The sequence below is a fragment of the Onychostoma macrolepis genome, chromosome 19, assembly GCF_012432095.1.
Source record: "Onychostoma macrolepis isolate SWU-2019 chromosome 19, ASM1243209v1, whole genome shotgun sequence".
Classification (NCBI taxonomy): domain Eukaryota; kingdom Metazoa; phylum Chordata; class Actinopteri; order Cypriniformes; family Cyprinidae; genus Onychostoma; species Onychostoma macrolepis.
In genome coordinates this window covers 9,389,632-9,407,195 of record NC_081173.1, presented here as the reverse complement: position 1 = coordinate 9,407,195, position 17,564 = coordinate 9,389,632, and the positions used below count along the sequence as shown (strand labels likewise).

Below are 17,564 nucleotides of genomic sequence, written 5' to 3'. Positions count from 1 at the left end.
CAATGCTTGATAGAGAGGTCATGAGGAGGTTTCCATCCTTAAACTAAAAGTTTCTTTGCAGCAGTTGAGGCAGCTAAGCAAAATTTCCAGTCCTTCTCTTTTAGAGGAAATTCAGTTATCATTCAACAATAACAGAACAGGGTCTTTGGGAAAACAAATCCTAGTGACCTTGTACAGAACATCAAGCACCATATCCAAAAATCTTGCACATTTGTAGCATTTTTAAAAATTAATTCAAATTAATTTTATTTCAGTTTCAGTATTTTCAGTACTTGAAATAAAATCTGTATATTGCTGATGAATAATATCAGAACAATACATTATTTGTGTGTATTGAAAGTTTTAATCATTGACAATCATTTCATTGTATGTAATTTATATGCTTATGCCAAAATTCATATTCATAGTAGTAGCGCTATCAATGTGTTTCTGTTTTCTGAAATTATAAATAAGTATGTTTAACATTGCTGTATTTCTTTAAGGCAGGTATTGCATTCATTAAAACTATTTTATTTTGTCAAATTAATTTATAAATGGAAAAATGATTTTAAGTGTAAGTGAAAAATGGTGTTAATGAGAAGGTTAGCACTAGCCTGCTGCAGGTTAGAACCAAAATATAGTTATTTATTATTAATAAGAATGCACATTTGAAAAAGAAAATATATTTATAGCAACATTTCAGCAGGTTCAATATAATTCATGTTAACACAAAGAATCATTGTTTTAATCATCTGACAGCTCTTAAAAACATAAAACATAATAATCCATATATTGGTGTATTTTTTTTTTTTACTAAAACTAAGATATTTAACATCCCCCCCCCCCCACACACACACACACTTTAAGACATAAAGACATTTAAGGATAAGCTTAAAACTTAAAACAAAGCTTAAAACAAATGAGCCATTTTTTATGTACAGGCAGAGATTCTACTGTGTTTTGTGGGTCGAATGTTAATTTTCACAGTACAGTTCACAGCGATAGTGTTCGTGAGAATTAGCAAGGGAGAGAAGGAGCTCCTTCAAGTGCATATACAGTACAGCTCCTCGTCACCTTTCATGTCAGTTTGCTGAGAGAGACTGTATTTAAAGCACACTCAGGAGAAAGTGAAGTTTAAAGTAAGCCAGCTCAATTAGCATGCTGGGTTAAGAAGGGCTGTAATGTTTCAGGACTCAGGGCTTGTCTTTCAAGGCCTTATTGAATGCTCTTTTTTTGTTGTTGTTTTATAATTGGGTCACCGCTCTTCTCAGATGCCTGTGTGTGTTCTTGTCCTCCAGGGAGAGTTTGATGTTTTTTTTTTTTCCAGCAACCTTTGTCTTCTGTCTGCAAGACGCTATTTCATTTCCTTGTATGCTTGCTTAGCATCCTCTTCTGACAACCTCCCTCACCCCGTCTCTCAAACTGACAGCTTTTGTTTCGTACAGTCTGATGTGCGTGTCAGTATGTGAAAGCATCTTGACAGATGATCTTACTGTTTTTACGGTTTTGTCATTAGTATACTTTTTTATGATCATTTATTTCTCTCTCTAATAGCTGCAGTTGCACATATTAACATCCTTGTCATCCCATCAGCCAATCTGATTTTAAGGTTGGGTTAAAGCGAGGCACTGGGACTTTGTTGAACATTTGTGTCAACCACTTTTTTCCCCTCTCCTATTTTAGGGACAGATAATGGCTACGATTGTGATTCTAGTTTAAAATGCATGTGCCATGATTTTGGAAATTTATTTTTATTTGTGTTTCTGTTGGTTTCATAGAAATATATTTTTTGATCCACTTTCAATGAAATTTTTCAATTTAATGAATCTATAACATATAGTAATGTAACCATCAAGTAAAAAGTAATGACATATTTTTCTTACAACTTGAATACGTTACATTATTAAAAAAAAAAAAAAAAAAAGTTGTAAAATATATATATATGAGTTATGTATTTATTATTTAAGATATTAATTATTTATTAATGTGTGTCATGAAGTTTTAGGGGAATTATTTTGGCTAATGTTGCCATAAAATTGTGAAATTATCTTGTTTTGTTTTTCGCTGCATGTTGGTTGCACGACATGGAGTTCTTCTAATTTCTTACAGAAATATTCATTTTTTAGTGACAGAAGTAGCCTTTCAAGTAGTAGGAATGGTTCAATGTTCACGCCTGCGCATAAGGCCCTCATCTTCATCACTGATGCTTTAAGTAACGCACTAAGCTGCCCTCAGCTGTTTATTTTTAAGCCATGGATGAGACAGTCCTAACAAGTAAGTAAAGTGGCCCTTCAGACGCACGCTTGAAGAGCCTAAGAAGCCTTCAGTCAATCAATCAATATGAGAATCAATCAGTCCAGCAAAGCCGATCCACTGTCTTTAAGTATGCTGTACACTCCAGACCGCCATTGATCGCAAGTCCATTCAATTATGAATGTTCCACATCAACACTTTATGAACGTACAGTGTTTCAAAGACTTTGAGTACGAGTCATAGCATTAAAGACTAATGATTGATTGCGTTCATTGTCCCTGCCAAGAAAATCTCAAGCATTCAGATTAAGTCGGTGCTGTCGGACTTAAAGCGTATATATATATATATATATATATATATATGTATTACTTTCTTTTTTCCCCCTTCCTTCAGAGCTGCCCATCCATAAATCCAAGCTTAGACATAAAAGGCATAGAATGGATTATCTCTTTCCTCTCAACTCTCATTAGCCCTTCGGCCTGCAAAAAATTACAATTATTTTTGGTATGCGGGATATCTTTGATGAAGAATTTACTAGATTTTTCCCTCCTCTCGCCCTCTTTCTAGAGTTTGTCATGTGTTTATCTGCAAAACGGTAATGTTGGGAGAAAAATCCTCATTAATTTTCTAGCAGTGGGGTGCCTTTTGCCGGGTTTGGCAAACAGGGATGTGTGGGTCGGGGTATTGATCTGAACCCCAACGCGGGCGCACTTGACTGACTGACTGCTCCGCTCTGGACTTCTGCCTTTAAAGCGAACGCGGCTCGGTTAGACTTCATTAGAGTATCTCTTCAAAGACATGTCCCCCCGCTCGATTTCGCTAGCATGCTAATGCTCCAACATTATCTGTGAATACATTATTCTAATGGAATTGCTCATTTAACATAAACTGCTTGGTGGAGAGTGATGGAAATGCTGTTTATGTGTGAAAATAAATTATATATGGGCTATTCATGAGTGAATGAATCTGTGCTTCACTTGGCCAGAACTCTCTAAATGGAATTGTGCTTGTTGAGTCGTGGAAAATTCCTGAAAATTTCCCTACATTAGTCTACGGCGCTCATCCAAACCGGTCCCGAGTGTTGTTCCCCAACAAAGGGCATTTTGTAATGGAATGTTTGAACTTCCTGTGCAACCCTGAGCTGTGTTGACGTGGAAGAGTTTTGAGATGCATACCACAGTTTGGCATACGCTATACGCGAGGTTGAGGTCTAACGCCACGGGTTACGCAGGAGCTCCTCTGTAGACATGAATTATTTAGTACCCATGCTCTTTAATTAATGATTCTTTGTATAAGCAAGTTAGGGTTTTTTCACTCTGTGAATTCACAGTGGGAAACCTGCCTTTTCAAGTTTTCAAGTGAAGCGTATTGATCAAAAGTCTAGATTACTTGAGTTGGATTAAACTTAAAAGCCAGTGGAAATAATATATGACCCATATGTTAAAGGCCAACATTACTTGTAACGGCCTCTGTTGTTGGTATTGCAGTTTTCTGTGTTAAATCAGCATAAATGTTGAATATCTTTACCACAGAGAGGAAATGTTTGGTTTTAGTGCTGTGAAATACATTCAGTTAAAAGGATGGCTCACCCAAAAATTCTGTCATCATTAATACTTCATAATGTTCTTCTAAGGAACACAAATATAGAAGTTTAGCAGAATCCCCTCGGGGTCATGTCTATGCAAACCATGTTTTTTTTTTTGTTTTTTTTTGCGAATAATTACCTAAATATTACATATCAAATGAATTGTTTGAACAAATGCCACTATAGTTTTTAATTTTTTCTTTCTTTCTTTCCTTTTCCTCTCTGTAGTGTTTGGAATAATTCAGATTCAGATAGTATTGTTTTTGAAAGTAGTCACCAAGTTGTTCACCAAGGCTGCATTTATTTGATAAATGCAATAAAATGGTAATATTGTGAAATATTAGTAGAATCTAAAAGAGCTGTTTTCTATTTTAATACAGTATATAATTTATTCCTGTGATGGCACAGTTGAATTTTCAGCATCATTACTCCAGTCTTCAGTGCCACACGATCCTTTAGAAAGCATTCTGATATCTAATATGCATTAAAGAAATGAACATCTGATATTATCGGTATTTAGTGCATTTTTGATCAAATAAATACAGCCTTGTTGAGCGTAAGAGTTATAGTTTATTTGAAGTAGGTTTACTTTCAGGTTAGTGCTCTAACTTGTATAATTTGTTTAAAATGATGAATAAGCATTAAATATGTATATGTGTGTGTATATACAGTGGGTACGGAAAGTATTCAGACCCCCTTACATTTTTCACTCTTTGTTATATTGCAGCTATTTGCTAAAATCATTTAAGTTCATTTTTTTTTCCTCATTAATGTACACACAGCACCCCATATTGACAGAAAAACACAGAATTGTTGACATTTTGCAGATTTATTAAAAAGAAAACTGAAATATCACATGGTCCTAAGTATTCAGACCCTTTGCTCAGTATTTAGTAGAAGCACCCTTTTGATCTAATACAGCCATGAGTCTTTTTGGGAAAGATGCAACAAGTTTTTCACACCTGGATTTGGGGATCCTCTGCCATTCCTCCTTGCAGATCCTCTCCAGTTCTGTCAGGTTGGATGGTAAACGTTGGTGGACAGCCATTTTAGGTCTCTCCAGAGATGCTCAATTGGGTTTAAGTCAGGGCTCTGGCTGGGCCATTCAAGAACAGTCACGGAGTTGTTGTGAAGCCACTCCTTCGTTATTTTAGCTGTGTGCTTAGGGTCATTGTCTTGTTGGAAGGTAAACCTTCGCCCAGTCTGAGGTCCTGAGCACTCTGGAGAAGGTTTTCGTCCAGGATATCCCTGTACTTGGCCGCATTCATCTTTCCCTCGATTGCAACCAGTCGTCCTGTCCCTGCAGCTGAAAAACACCCCCACAGCATGATGCTGCCACCACCATGCTTCACTGTTGGGACTGTATTGGACAGGTGATGAGCAGTGCCTGGTTTTCTCCACACATACCGCTTAGAATTAAGGCCAAAAAGTTCTATCTTGGTCTCATCAGACCAGAGAATCTTATTCAGGTGTTTTTTTTAGCAAACTCCATGCGGGCTTTCATGTGTCTTGCACTGAGGAGAGGCTTCCGTCGGGCCACTCTGCCATAAAGCCCCGACTGGTGGAGGGCTGCAGTGATGGTTGACTTTCTACAACTTTCTCCCATCTACCGACTGCATCTCTGGAGCTCAGCCACAGTGATCTTTGGGTTCTTCTTTACCTCTCTCACCAAGGCTCTTCTCCCCCGATAGCTCAGTTTGGCTGGACGGCCAGCTCTAGGAAGGGTTCTGGTCTTCCCAAATGTCTTTCATTTAAGGATTATGGAGGCCACTGTGCTCTTAGGAACCTTAAGTGCAGCAGAATTTGCTCTGACATGCACTGTGAGCTGTAAGGTCTTATATAGACAGGTGTGTGACTTTCCTAATCAAGTCCAATCAGTATAATCAAACACAGCTGGACTCAAATGAAGGTGTAGAACCATCTCAAGGATGATCAGAAGAAATGGACAGCACCTGAGTTAAATATATGAGTGTCACAGCAAAGGGTCTGAATACTTAGGACCATGTGATATTTCAGTTTTTCTTTTTAATAAATCTGCAAAATGTCAACAATTCTGTGTTTTTCTGTCAATATGGGGTGCTGTGTGTACATTAATGAGGAAAAAAATGAACTTAAATGATTTTAGCAAATGGCTGCAATATAAAAAGAGTGAAAAATTTAAGGGGTCTGAATACTTTCCGTACCCACTGTATATATATATATATATATATATATATATATATATATATATATATATATATATATATATATATATATATATATATATATATATATATATACACACGTGTGTGTGTGTTTGCTTCATGTGCTTCACTTGGCTATAACTCCCGAAATGGAATTGTGCTTGTTGACCAAATATGCATACTGAAATCAACAGTCAAAAAACTTCTTTTATTTTACTTATCCCAGCCATCTTGGTATATAGCAACACTGGCTCAACCTGTGAATTGAGTTTTGGACAGGGTTACAGTATGTCTGACCAGTAGTAGATGAGGGGCTTATTTTGAAAACCTGTTTGAAACCAATCATTATGTTCAGTGGCACAGAAGCCACACAATTCACCTGTTAAACGACCAGACCAGTGAGCCTGTCAAATTCGAGGTGCGGACTGTTGCTGAAAGCTGCACGTGATGTAATCACACTTGTGACCGTTAAGTGACGAGGCCTGAAGGTGTCTGTTTCTATGTTGATGCTGGTAGCTGCAATGCTGTGTATGCAAACATGCCAGTTTCAGGCCCTGCAGCGGCAGGGATTCTGCCGAGGTAAGGTAAAGTTTTGAGCTCTGCCATGCACAGACATCTGCTTCCCTCCAGCCCAGCAGTGCTTAGACATCTGCCCCATATGCGCCCCAGTACTCATAAACTATAAACACGTACTGTAGAATACAGCCTAATGACAAACAGGAACAGATTGGGAGCAATATTCACCTCAGCCCCCCTCCTTTTCCTCTGTTCTTTCCTGTCAACTTTTACACACACTCCTAATCTCAGCGCGCCAGGCACTGCTTGTCTAGAGTATATTGTTTTATTTTTGTTTAGCTAAGTCATTCTTTTTATTGTATTATCGCTGGCAAGAGTCACGTTTAACAATCATCTTAAGTGGTTTTGAGCGAGACTAAGAGAGAGAGTCACATAAGGATTGGGAATTGAGGACAGGATCCATTTTTAAAATAATACTGGAGCCAAATGACATTCAGAAATGCCTTTGAATATCTGCATTCTTCTGCCAGTGTGGACTGAATATCATAATAAAATGTGCAATATAAATATTAGAGCCGGTGTCATGTTGTTCAGATTCTGTCATTTATGCACCCTCATGTTTTTCCAAACCAGTGTTACTTTATTTCTTCCCTTGAATGGAGTGCTAGAGTGATAATGACAAAAACGCATTTGGATTTTTCCATTGGCTTTTGGATTATTGTAGAAAATAAGCTCTGTGACCAACAATAGTTTGTGATTCTTGCATGTTTTAATAATCTTCACAAATGAACACAACTTTTATACATTTTAAAGCCTAACTACCATTGGCAGAAGGGAAAAACTAAATAGGCTGTAAACAAACTACACCACGGTCAAATGACTTTAATGGCATCTGACAGCTTGTTTAGTCTTTATTAAAACAAACAAACAAAAAAAATCCCCTGAAAGTTAGAGTTAGTTTGCAATAACACAATTATTAACACAAAGAGGCTGTGAAAGTGGACAATTGAGTAGATGAGTTTACCTGTTCAGTGTGACAGCTTTTAATGTCCCCGACAACCTCTGTTGTCCCATTTGGACACTTGTTAGCAACCAACACAAGTAAAAGTTTTTTTTTTAAATCACAAGATTATTACTGATGTATTTCATGTCATATAATAAAGTGTGAAAATAGATTGAGCTTGTGTTCACCACAGACATTATTTCAGGCATTTAACCAAAAACTCTTGACTTCAGGACGATGGAACCAGAAGCGCTAAAATGCTAACTTGTTTCTGGGCTTTGACCTACAAAAACCTGTCATCCCTGCAGCACTCTATAAAGAATATATGTAGAATACAATCCCTATTGGGATTCACAGGTATTAAAATCCTGGCCTATACTGATAAACCGTTATACTGTACCTGTTAATCAATACCTCAAATTAATATTTTATACTATGTTGTGCTAAAAAGTACATTTACATTTACATTTAGCAGACGCTTTTATCCAAAGCAGGAAGTAATAAACAAGCAATTCATAATTGAGTAAATACTGCATATATTACTGCATACTGTTTTATAATGTACTACAATAATGAGGTGCAGATAATTGCCACTATATGCAATAAGCAGAATAAACAGCAGAAAATCCTCCTATTTTAACTTAGTGTAAATAGAATCTATATCTGTTTGCACTTAGTGTAAATAGCATCTAATTACCATTTACACTTAGTGCATTATTAAATAATTAAAATTTCATAGTAAATTTATCACAACATTGTAATGTACAGTATATTATGAGATTTGCTAAAGATTGCTCAATTATTAGTTTTGAAATATTAACTTATATATGAGTATTGCAATAGATCAAATAAAAATTCTAAAAAAAATATAGTAAAATAAAATGGGAAAATGTGTATGAACAATTAAATATCCAATATAAACTAATATATACAGAACTGAATCCATGACCTTGTTGTTGCTAGCGTGTTGCTTCTCTCCAGGAAACTACTGTAAGGCTATATGTATATTATTTAGATAATATGGATCCCTACAAGCATAAAATCACTATTTATTTTGTTTATATTGAATTATGAGTGATTTATGGTTTCACAAGTCACCATAAAAAGCAATGATGCTTTGATGCTTTTTTTTTTTTCTTCTTTCAATTTTCTTTTTTTGGAGCTTGACATCCCGTGATCCTGTGACCACTGTGAATTATTTCTCTGAATTGATTATTTCTGAGTTTCTCTGAAAAACACCGCAGCATACAGGTTTGAAACGACATGAGGGTGAGTAACTACATGCAGTTTGTCAGGCTTGATGTGCCCAGCACTGCAGCATTTAACTGGTTTACACTCCCATAAGCAAGTGTTAATGGTGTTGGGTGTGTTTTATTACTGCAGTGGAGGGAGTTAAACGTGAGGTGTGTGCGTGTGTCATTAAGACTCAGTCTGCACACGGCTCAAACTGACCTGATGAGAACTCTGCTCTGCTTAATATGCTAGACGCTCTTGTCTTAGATTAAGCAGCCAGACAAAATATGATGCAAGGCAATCGGGCATGCCAGACTGTGATGTTTGAGTTTATTTCCATGTCTGCCACTCTTATCTCCACATCTCCTACCAGATTCCAGCAGATAGCTGTTAATAACACCAATTTATATGATTAATTATGACTGTCAGAGCTAAGAGGTTTCACATCCAGTTATTTAACATGTCTCTCAGAGATTTGAAAAAAAAAAAAAAAAAACCTTTCTTCCACCTTTAAAATAGTAATGCTGTACATACCATGCATCCATTCACCCACTTCCTTTCTTGTTCACTAACACTTATTCCTTCTGTATGAAACCACATTCACTCATTTTGAGCTTTAAAGATTTGCATATGCTTGCAAATTAACACCTCTAAGAGAAATCTAGTCTGAAATAGTTTTGTGATCAAAGGTGACTGACAGGGTGAAGATCCCTGTGTGATTTTGAATTACATTTTTTTTTTTTAAGATGAGGGAGGGATGTTGTATTTACTGCGGTTCCCTGTGCATGCTATAGGTGGCAGTAGAGCTTTTGATGTCAGTATGTGCACATGCTGAGCTAAGCACTCTCTTCCTTGAGCAAATGCAGTTTGTCTTGACAGCTTGTCATAACTAGTCCATGTTCTTTTAAATACTAAAACAAAAGGCGTTTTTTTGACAAGATGGTCACTTTTTTTTACTCTAAAGATTGGGACAAAGACTGGCTTCAGAGCTAAACTTAGCACAGAGCAGCCAAAGCTAGTACTTTTCTCAGACAAATTATTATTATTACTGTTTCTCATACTTACATTAGGGATTTGAACAAACCTTTAACCTTAAGTAGTTCACTACGGACGTGAATGATACCTGAGAAGAGATGTACTTCATAATAAAGCTCATTGTTTTATTAGTATCCTTTGACTGAACCAAAATGTCTTCCATGCTGTCAAAACAACATTATGGTCCAGTCTTCATCAATTACATGTCTCACTTTTCCCCCTCAGATCTTTCTCTTGATCTGTAGACCCTAAAATCTCTGTGATCAGTTGAATCCTTAAGGGCTTATTAGCATAAAACGTCTTCAGTTGAGAGTGCTGACAGAATCACTTTTGACCTGTCATGTCATGATGGATGACATTATGCTTTGTTTGTACTTAGGGAGACTTCATACATTTGTTTGTCTGTCATGAAACTGAAGTCATCTGGTATTCCCCTTTTTGGTTAATGATCAGACTGAGGCTGTTTTACCTCTGTGAACCATTTATGTCTATTGCACTTTGAGTGTGTGTGTGTGTGTGTGTGTGTGTGTGTATTTGCATGCATGCACATGTAAGTTTAAACAAGCTGAATGTATTGTGAACCAGATTAAGGTTCTGGTTCACTTCAAAATGAAATTCCCTACTTGTCCTTATGTCAGTCCAAAGTTATTTTCTCCTAATTTCTCTACATTTCTACACAAAGTACACTGTAAATATGTCCTATTTAATTTATGGTTAAAAAAAAAAGAAAAAAAAAAGGCAGCAATGGCTGCCAGAAATTCACCATAAAAAAATATAATGACAGTGTTTCTTGTATTACAAGATGACATATTGGTGCTTGTAGCCTATGTTTTACAAATTATAACTGTGTATTTTTTTAAAGTGATCAGTAATCATAAGCAACTACATTTTATTTTTTAAAATTTATTTATTTTTAATTTACTGATAAACACCATAATGGTGCAGTAGAAAATCATGATGAATCAGAATCCATCATAGGTGGCCTGTCCATTAAATGTGGCCAATATTTACGTATAGACTATAGGCTATATACACTGTAAAAAGTGATAAGTTGACTTAACTTAAAAATTGAGGAAACCTGTCGCCTTAAAATTATTAAGTAACTAATAATTTAAAAAAAAAAAAGTTAAGTGAACTTGACAATTCACTTAACTTATTTTTTTAAATTATCATTTACTTAAAAATTTTAAGGCAATAGGTTTTTCTCAATTTTTTTAAGTTAAGTCAACTTTTTACAGTGTAGTGCACGGGCCATACACACAAAGACCAAAAGGATACTGTGTATACTTTGAGGATAACAGATAATGCAATAAACATGAACCAAATAAAATGTTACACAAAACACCCTAATGTACATTAATGATAACAAAAATAAGACATTCAACTATTTAAAGAATTTATAATCAAATGTGATGTCAAACAGGGAGGGACTTCTGGGAATGTGCTTTTACTGTTTTTTTGTTTGTTTTTTCACTGTAAGTTGTATGGTAATTCCTAGTTTTTACATGCAAAAATATAAGCGGTAGGCTATTTTAGAAAGGAACATTTAAAAGATGAAATAGAGAAATTAGAGAGGATCAATAAATGATTAATAATTTATTGTTATTGTGTGAATAATATGTAATCTTGTAATCAACAAAAGAGTTAACTGTAGTCTGATTCTAAGTATTTTAAAATGTAATTTAATACAAGTACTTAATTTTTGAAATCTGATTATGTAATCCAGATTACATGTAATCAGTTACTACTCAGCTCTGATGGTTTTAAAAAACGTTTAAAAAATAAAAATAAATAAATAAATATATATATATATATATATATATATATATATATATAATATGGTGTGTATATTAATAATGATGTTAGGTCATGTTAAGCTGTTAATAGGATAAAATGCACCTAAAAGCATCATAAAATACTTTTCAATGAAAGACAACAGCATACAGGCTTGGTACAACATTGGGTGAGTAATTCATGACGGAATTTTAATTTTCTCTTAAAAGAAAAAGCGATATGTAATTGTTGATGCTATTAACATTAGTTTAAGCTTCACTGCTTTGACAAATTATGATTCTAACACATTGCTGACATATGTTTTGCATTGATTTTCTCCATCATTTAATCAATATGAACTGCCCATGAGGGATATAGAAGGTTTAAATATGCAGGACAGCAACTCAGGATGTATATTAATCCTCATTAAGTATTTAAATCGTTCATACTTTTTAGATTGTTTTTGTTGTGTATTTCACATAATTAAAAGTACATTTGCCTGAATCTGATCCATTTGTGATGCCCAGGTTCCAGGTGTGAGTGGACATCGCATGGGATTTCACATCAGCTGTTGAATGCCAGCTTGACCCATCTTTCTCATTTGAGTGACCCTGTCTACATGCACCGCACTGTACCTGAACATCTGTGTGAGGTGGCCTGGGACATCTGTATGATGGGCTGACATCTGTGTTTCTGTGAGTATGTGTGAGTGTTTTAGAGCAAAGCGAATTCGGTTACAGCAAAGACAGAACATTAAAGATTAGATGGTGAAATTTAGATGTCAATATGATATAATCGCCTCATCTTTCCATGTAGAGCAAGAGCCAGAGAAAGTGAGAGAGTGAAAGTAGGCCTGTTCTCATCCAGTGGCAGCGCACCTGCACGGCAGGACAGTGCGAGGAGCAGGTGCATGGCAGGTGGCCCCACACCTGTCCACACTAAGGTGAGAGAAGAGACAGCTGGCGCCCGGAGTCATCTGATGAGGAGAGTTCAATAACTGCTTGTATAAAAGTCTGTCTTTACAGCTCATAAGCCTCTCGGTGAAGCAGACACACACCTCTCCTCGTTCTAGCTAAGTCCCTTAATAATAAAGAGGCTGTCCACCACCTGTGTGCTCCGCCAAATATATGAGGTGTTGTGTAATTAACATGCTGTGGGAAATCAGGTTTTATAGTAACCTGTAATTTGAAAGGTGGAAGCCTTTAATATGTGGGTTGAATAGAAACATACAAAAGGGGAGCATCTGATTTCATATTTTCAATAAAGCTTAGCAGTGTAGCCTGTCTGGTCACGTCGCAGCTTATTATGGTCTAAAACTTCCTACTTAGACAGGAAGAGATTGTCTGTCTGACTGACATGTCAAGTGCACAACATAGCGGGCACATACATTGTCATTGCTATATAAATTGATTGCGTGTTTAAGGATTTATCTGACCACTTTTTCATTCAGAAATTGCTAGTAAATTTCACAAAATAATTACAAAGAAATGTAAAGTAACACATTAAAATAAATGTAAGATAAATGTAAATGTTTAAAGTAACAAACAGCATTTTCTTGAAAAACATACTCCAATAATCCATTTTATTTACTTCACAAAAAATAAAATAAAAACTGTATATACATACAGTATATATACTGTATATATACAATATATATTTTGAAAATATTTAAATGTATTTACATGCATATATTTATATTTGTATAATTTATATTGTATATAAATATATTCAATATAAAAATAACATATTTTTCTTAAATATATACATGCATGTGTGTGTATTTATATATACATAATAAATATACACAGTACACACACATATATTATGTAAACAAAAACTTTTGTTTTGGATGTAATTAATCACGATTAATCGCTTGCCAGCACTATATGTGTGTGTGTGTGTATATATATATATATATGTATGTATATGTATATATATATATATATATATATATATATATATATATATATATATACATACATACATACATATACAAAATACTCAATAAATAAATAATAATAAAAAAAAAAAAACCTTTTCATTCAGAAATTGCTGGTAAATTTCACAAATAATTACAAGAAAATGACAAGTAACACACTGAATTAAATGTGAAATAGTTTGAAATGTAATTTATTGAATTAATTTACATTTGCATTGTATGTAAATTTGGCTAAAATTAGGCAACATGTGACATCCAGTGTTTACTTAGAAAGGAAAGAAAAGGAAAAAATAATAATAATACAATAAAAAATAAGAGGAAGACAAATACTTTAATTAAAAATACTTGTCAATTTCTCAATTACAAAGAAACAGTAAGCAACACATTACATTAAATTAAATGTAAATTAATGTAAAGATAGAATTTTCTTGTAAAATACACAAAAAAAACAGTAAAATACTTGAAACAGTAAGCAACACATTACATTAAATTAAATGTGAATTAATGTAAAGATAGAATTTTCTTGTAAAATACACAAAACAACAGTAAAATACTTGAAATTGGGTAACTTGCGACATCTAGGGTCTACTTACACAGGAAAGAATAATAAAAAGAGAGAATAATATAGATTTATTACAGTAAGAAAATAAAATGCATAAAATAATACAATAAATAACATACTAAAAAAGTGCTTAAAACTCAGAAATAAAATAAAAAACAATTGAAGACAGAAGATGGTCTCAAACTAAATTATTGAATATCTTTAAAGCACTTGATGTCGTCAACCTCACAAAATTTGGCAGAATGATGTAAAAATCTGCATGAAGTAGGCCAGTCAGATTGGTGCATGCTATTTTGAGACAGCCATTGCCATTTTTGTGTGCAATATGCCTCAGACAGTCGATGAGCGGTCAGTGGGCGGCCCAGCTCGATCACTCTCTCGCTGTGTCCTTCTCTCAGGCATGTCTGTCCATGGCTCAATTTTCCATTTTTACTTATGATGTGCAGTGAGACTGACCCCTGACAGGACAGGGTCACACGGCAATGCTCGCACACCGGGGGTCTAAGACATTTACAACCAGTTGTCATGGCAGCAGTACGGAATGTTGGGAGTGACAGGTCTGGCGAGTGCAGTCTGGATACCAGCCTAAACCAACTGTGAAGAGTCTGGAGATTTGTGGTGTATATGTTAAATGTGTTGTGTGTTCCTCTGTGGGTCAGTTTAGTATGTTGTTTTTTTATTCTATTCAGAGTTCTTAAGGTATTCAGCTACACAGATAAACCTAGAAACATAATTTCAGATGTTGAATGTTAGCTTGCTTTGATCTCATTTCAAACAAAAGCATGTCTATCAGATCAGGTCATTAAAAAATAAGTGTGTCTGATGGTTTGAGCTAATTACCTAAAAGGTAATTTAATATTGCATGATTTTACAGTGTGAATTATTTTAGTAATAATATGGCAATCTCAGGCAGGCCCCTATAAAATTTTAATGTAAATAATATATTTTTATACATTTTTCTATATTGTTCAATGTTATATATTTTAATTGTGTCTGTTCCTATCCTCTGTTTACATTTAGATTAAATTAATCATTATGTAACATTCACTTTATTCATTTTTAAAATCTCTAATATTTTAAAAACACTAAAATATTAAACTATTAAATACAATCTTTACCAAAGTTCAAAATGGATATCCATTTTTCATACTGTACATTGTAATGTTGTGATGCCAAATTCACTTGAACATTTTAACCTGTCAAATTTGTGCTCTTTTTATTGTTTTTTTCCTTGTCACATATCGTAGTAATCATACATTAGATATCATTATAAAGCTTAAAAGCTCAAAACTCAAGCATTCAAGGAAAGCATTGGGTGGAGAGAGTGGAGCGGGATCGACAAAGGACCTTGAGATGGGAATCGAACTCAAGAATATTTTTGACAGTAAAATTCATTAATAAATTCAGCAGAGTTTGGGTGTCACCAGTGGCTATTTTTGGTATAGCGCCTAAACAAAATCGCAAAGGAACCTCAATTTTTGTGATATCAACTTCAAATTTGGAACATAACTTGTATAGACATACGGCTTTGTTTTTATATCAATTTAACATTTTTAGAATAGTTTGTAAAATACACACACACACACAATAGTTTTTAGTGTTGTATTTTTCAATTATTCATAGAAAGTAATTATTAACAGTATGCACAATATTATATAGTAGTATAAGTATATATTTCTTATATAGTATAAGAAAATAATATAAGAAAAATACGAATATTTCAAACAAAATCCATCAGGTAATATGGTTTCTTCTACTTGCAGTTGTACAGCACATGGTTTTCAAATAATTTCTAGGATTCAGAGTTTCAGTCACTACTGTCTCAGTTTGACACCATTGTTCTCTTTCCTGAGTCTTGCTCTTTTTCCTGTTTATATTCCAGCACACTGTAGCTTGTTAGTCTGGGCAGCAGGCAGAGATGAGGTCTTCCAGTTTGAGGTGGATGAAGGTGGTGTTCCTGAGCAGTGGCTGTCTGTCTGTTAAAAGGAGTCCCCTGCTTCGCTCTGCAGTGACCCCGACTGTAATGATGCATCTGTGAAGACACACACACACACACACACACACACACATACATAGCCAGCAACACAAGGAAATTACCCTACGGCATGCAGCCAACACATCCATTGGAAGGTAATCCAGTCCAGTGGTATATTTACATCAGTGAGACATTCCAATTATGTTCTCTTTAGGAATTCTAGTTTTTCCAAGGCTGTGTTCTGCTTAGCTTTGTCCACCTTGTGCCTAGTGAGTCCCCACAGTTCTGGTGATGAAGCACTCCTGGACAACAAGTCTTCAATAGAAGTAGGCTGGTATTGTGTTGAGGCACTCTGCCATGCATCTTGTTATAATAGAGCTGAGAGTGCATCCTGCAAAAGCAAATGTCAATGCCACTCCCTAGGGCTGTGCACAATAGCCTCCTGTTTTTCTCTACCATGATGCCTCAGCGACAACTGGCATACACAAAGCCACATGTAACTCCGCATGCTGTTATTGTCGGGGTTTCCATGGCAACATCCGAAAGGGACATTGAATGAAATCCCATTTAGTCGTGTAACTCTCACCTGTGGGGTTGGGGACAGTGGTGAATTGTGGAATGGGTAGAAGTGTGGAAGTGTAATCAAAGGATGTTTTTTTGCACCCGAGGTTGTCCAGCGTTGAGTGCAGAGCCCATCTGATGCTCTTTAACCTAGGTTTGGTCTATGAAGGCTGGATTAGTGTGTTTACATTTGACCGTATGTGACAAAAGTAGTTGGGATGAAATATTTATCAAGGAACGAATCACACCGTTGGGCCTGAGAGAGTCATGGTCAGTGACACTTCACTTCAAACATGTGTGTATGTGTTCAGTCATCACAGGTTTTCCCCTCACAGATTCTCATTGACCCAAAAGCCCATTCAACCCTCTGAGGTCATGCCTTGGGTCAGAAAGGGTGTTAAGTATAGATGAGATGAGGCGCGCAACATCGAGTACAGACCCATCTTCACAAATGGAAACTTAAACTTCAAACAGACGTCATATACATTATATATATATATATATATATATATACACATTTCAAAGGGAATTTTTATAAAAGCCCATCAGCCATATGACAGGTTTTTTTGAGGACTCGTGTTATGACAGGCCTTAACACCCTCTGGCAGATCTCTGATTGGTTGAATGACTGAAGCATGCTGTTTTATGTCTTAATGGGCCTAGTGTAGCTCCTCTACCTCTGTCTGCTTGTGGCTAAGAATTTAAGCTCGCTGAACTGTAAGTCAATTCATAAAGTGGCCATATGTCAGGTATACATAAATGTTCTTTGACTCATGCTTTTGCACACAATGCTTCTTGATGTCTGGATATATCTGTGTAATCAAGTGTTTACATCAGTGGTGGTTCCAGAGAAGCTTTAGATTATGACAGAGCACTGCTTTTCTGATTCAATATTCAATATTCAATTTTGACTTAAAATTTCAATTTGAACCAGAATGTCAGAATTCGAATGCAGAATCTAAATTTA

At 35.3% G+C, this 17,564-nt stretch overlaps 1 long non-coding RNA gene across 1 annotated transcript in view; it reads left to right on the top strand.

The window, feature by feature from the left end:
- The window catches only part of LOC131526162 (uncharacterized), a 36,426-nt gene extending 19,358 nt beyond the window's left edge, over positions 1-17,068 (top strand). Inside the window, exons 2-4 of the long non-coding RNA XR_009267391.1 lie at positions 12,088-12,255; positions 12,377-12,503; positions 15,944-17,068. This is a non-coding gene — a long non-coding RNA (uncharacterized LOC131526162). The remainder of the gene's footprint in view (positions 1-12,087; positions 12,256-12,376; positions 12,504-15,943) is intronic.
- The last annotated feature ends 496 nt before the right edge of the window (positions 17,069-17,564 follow it).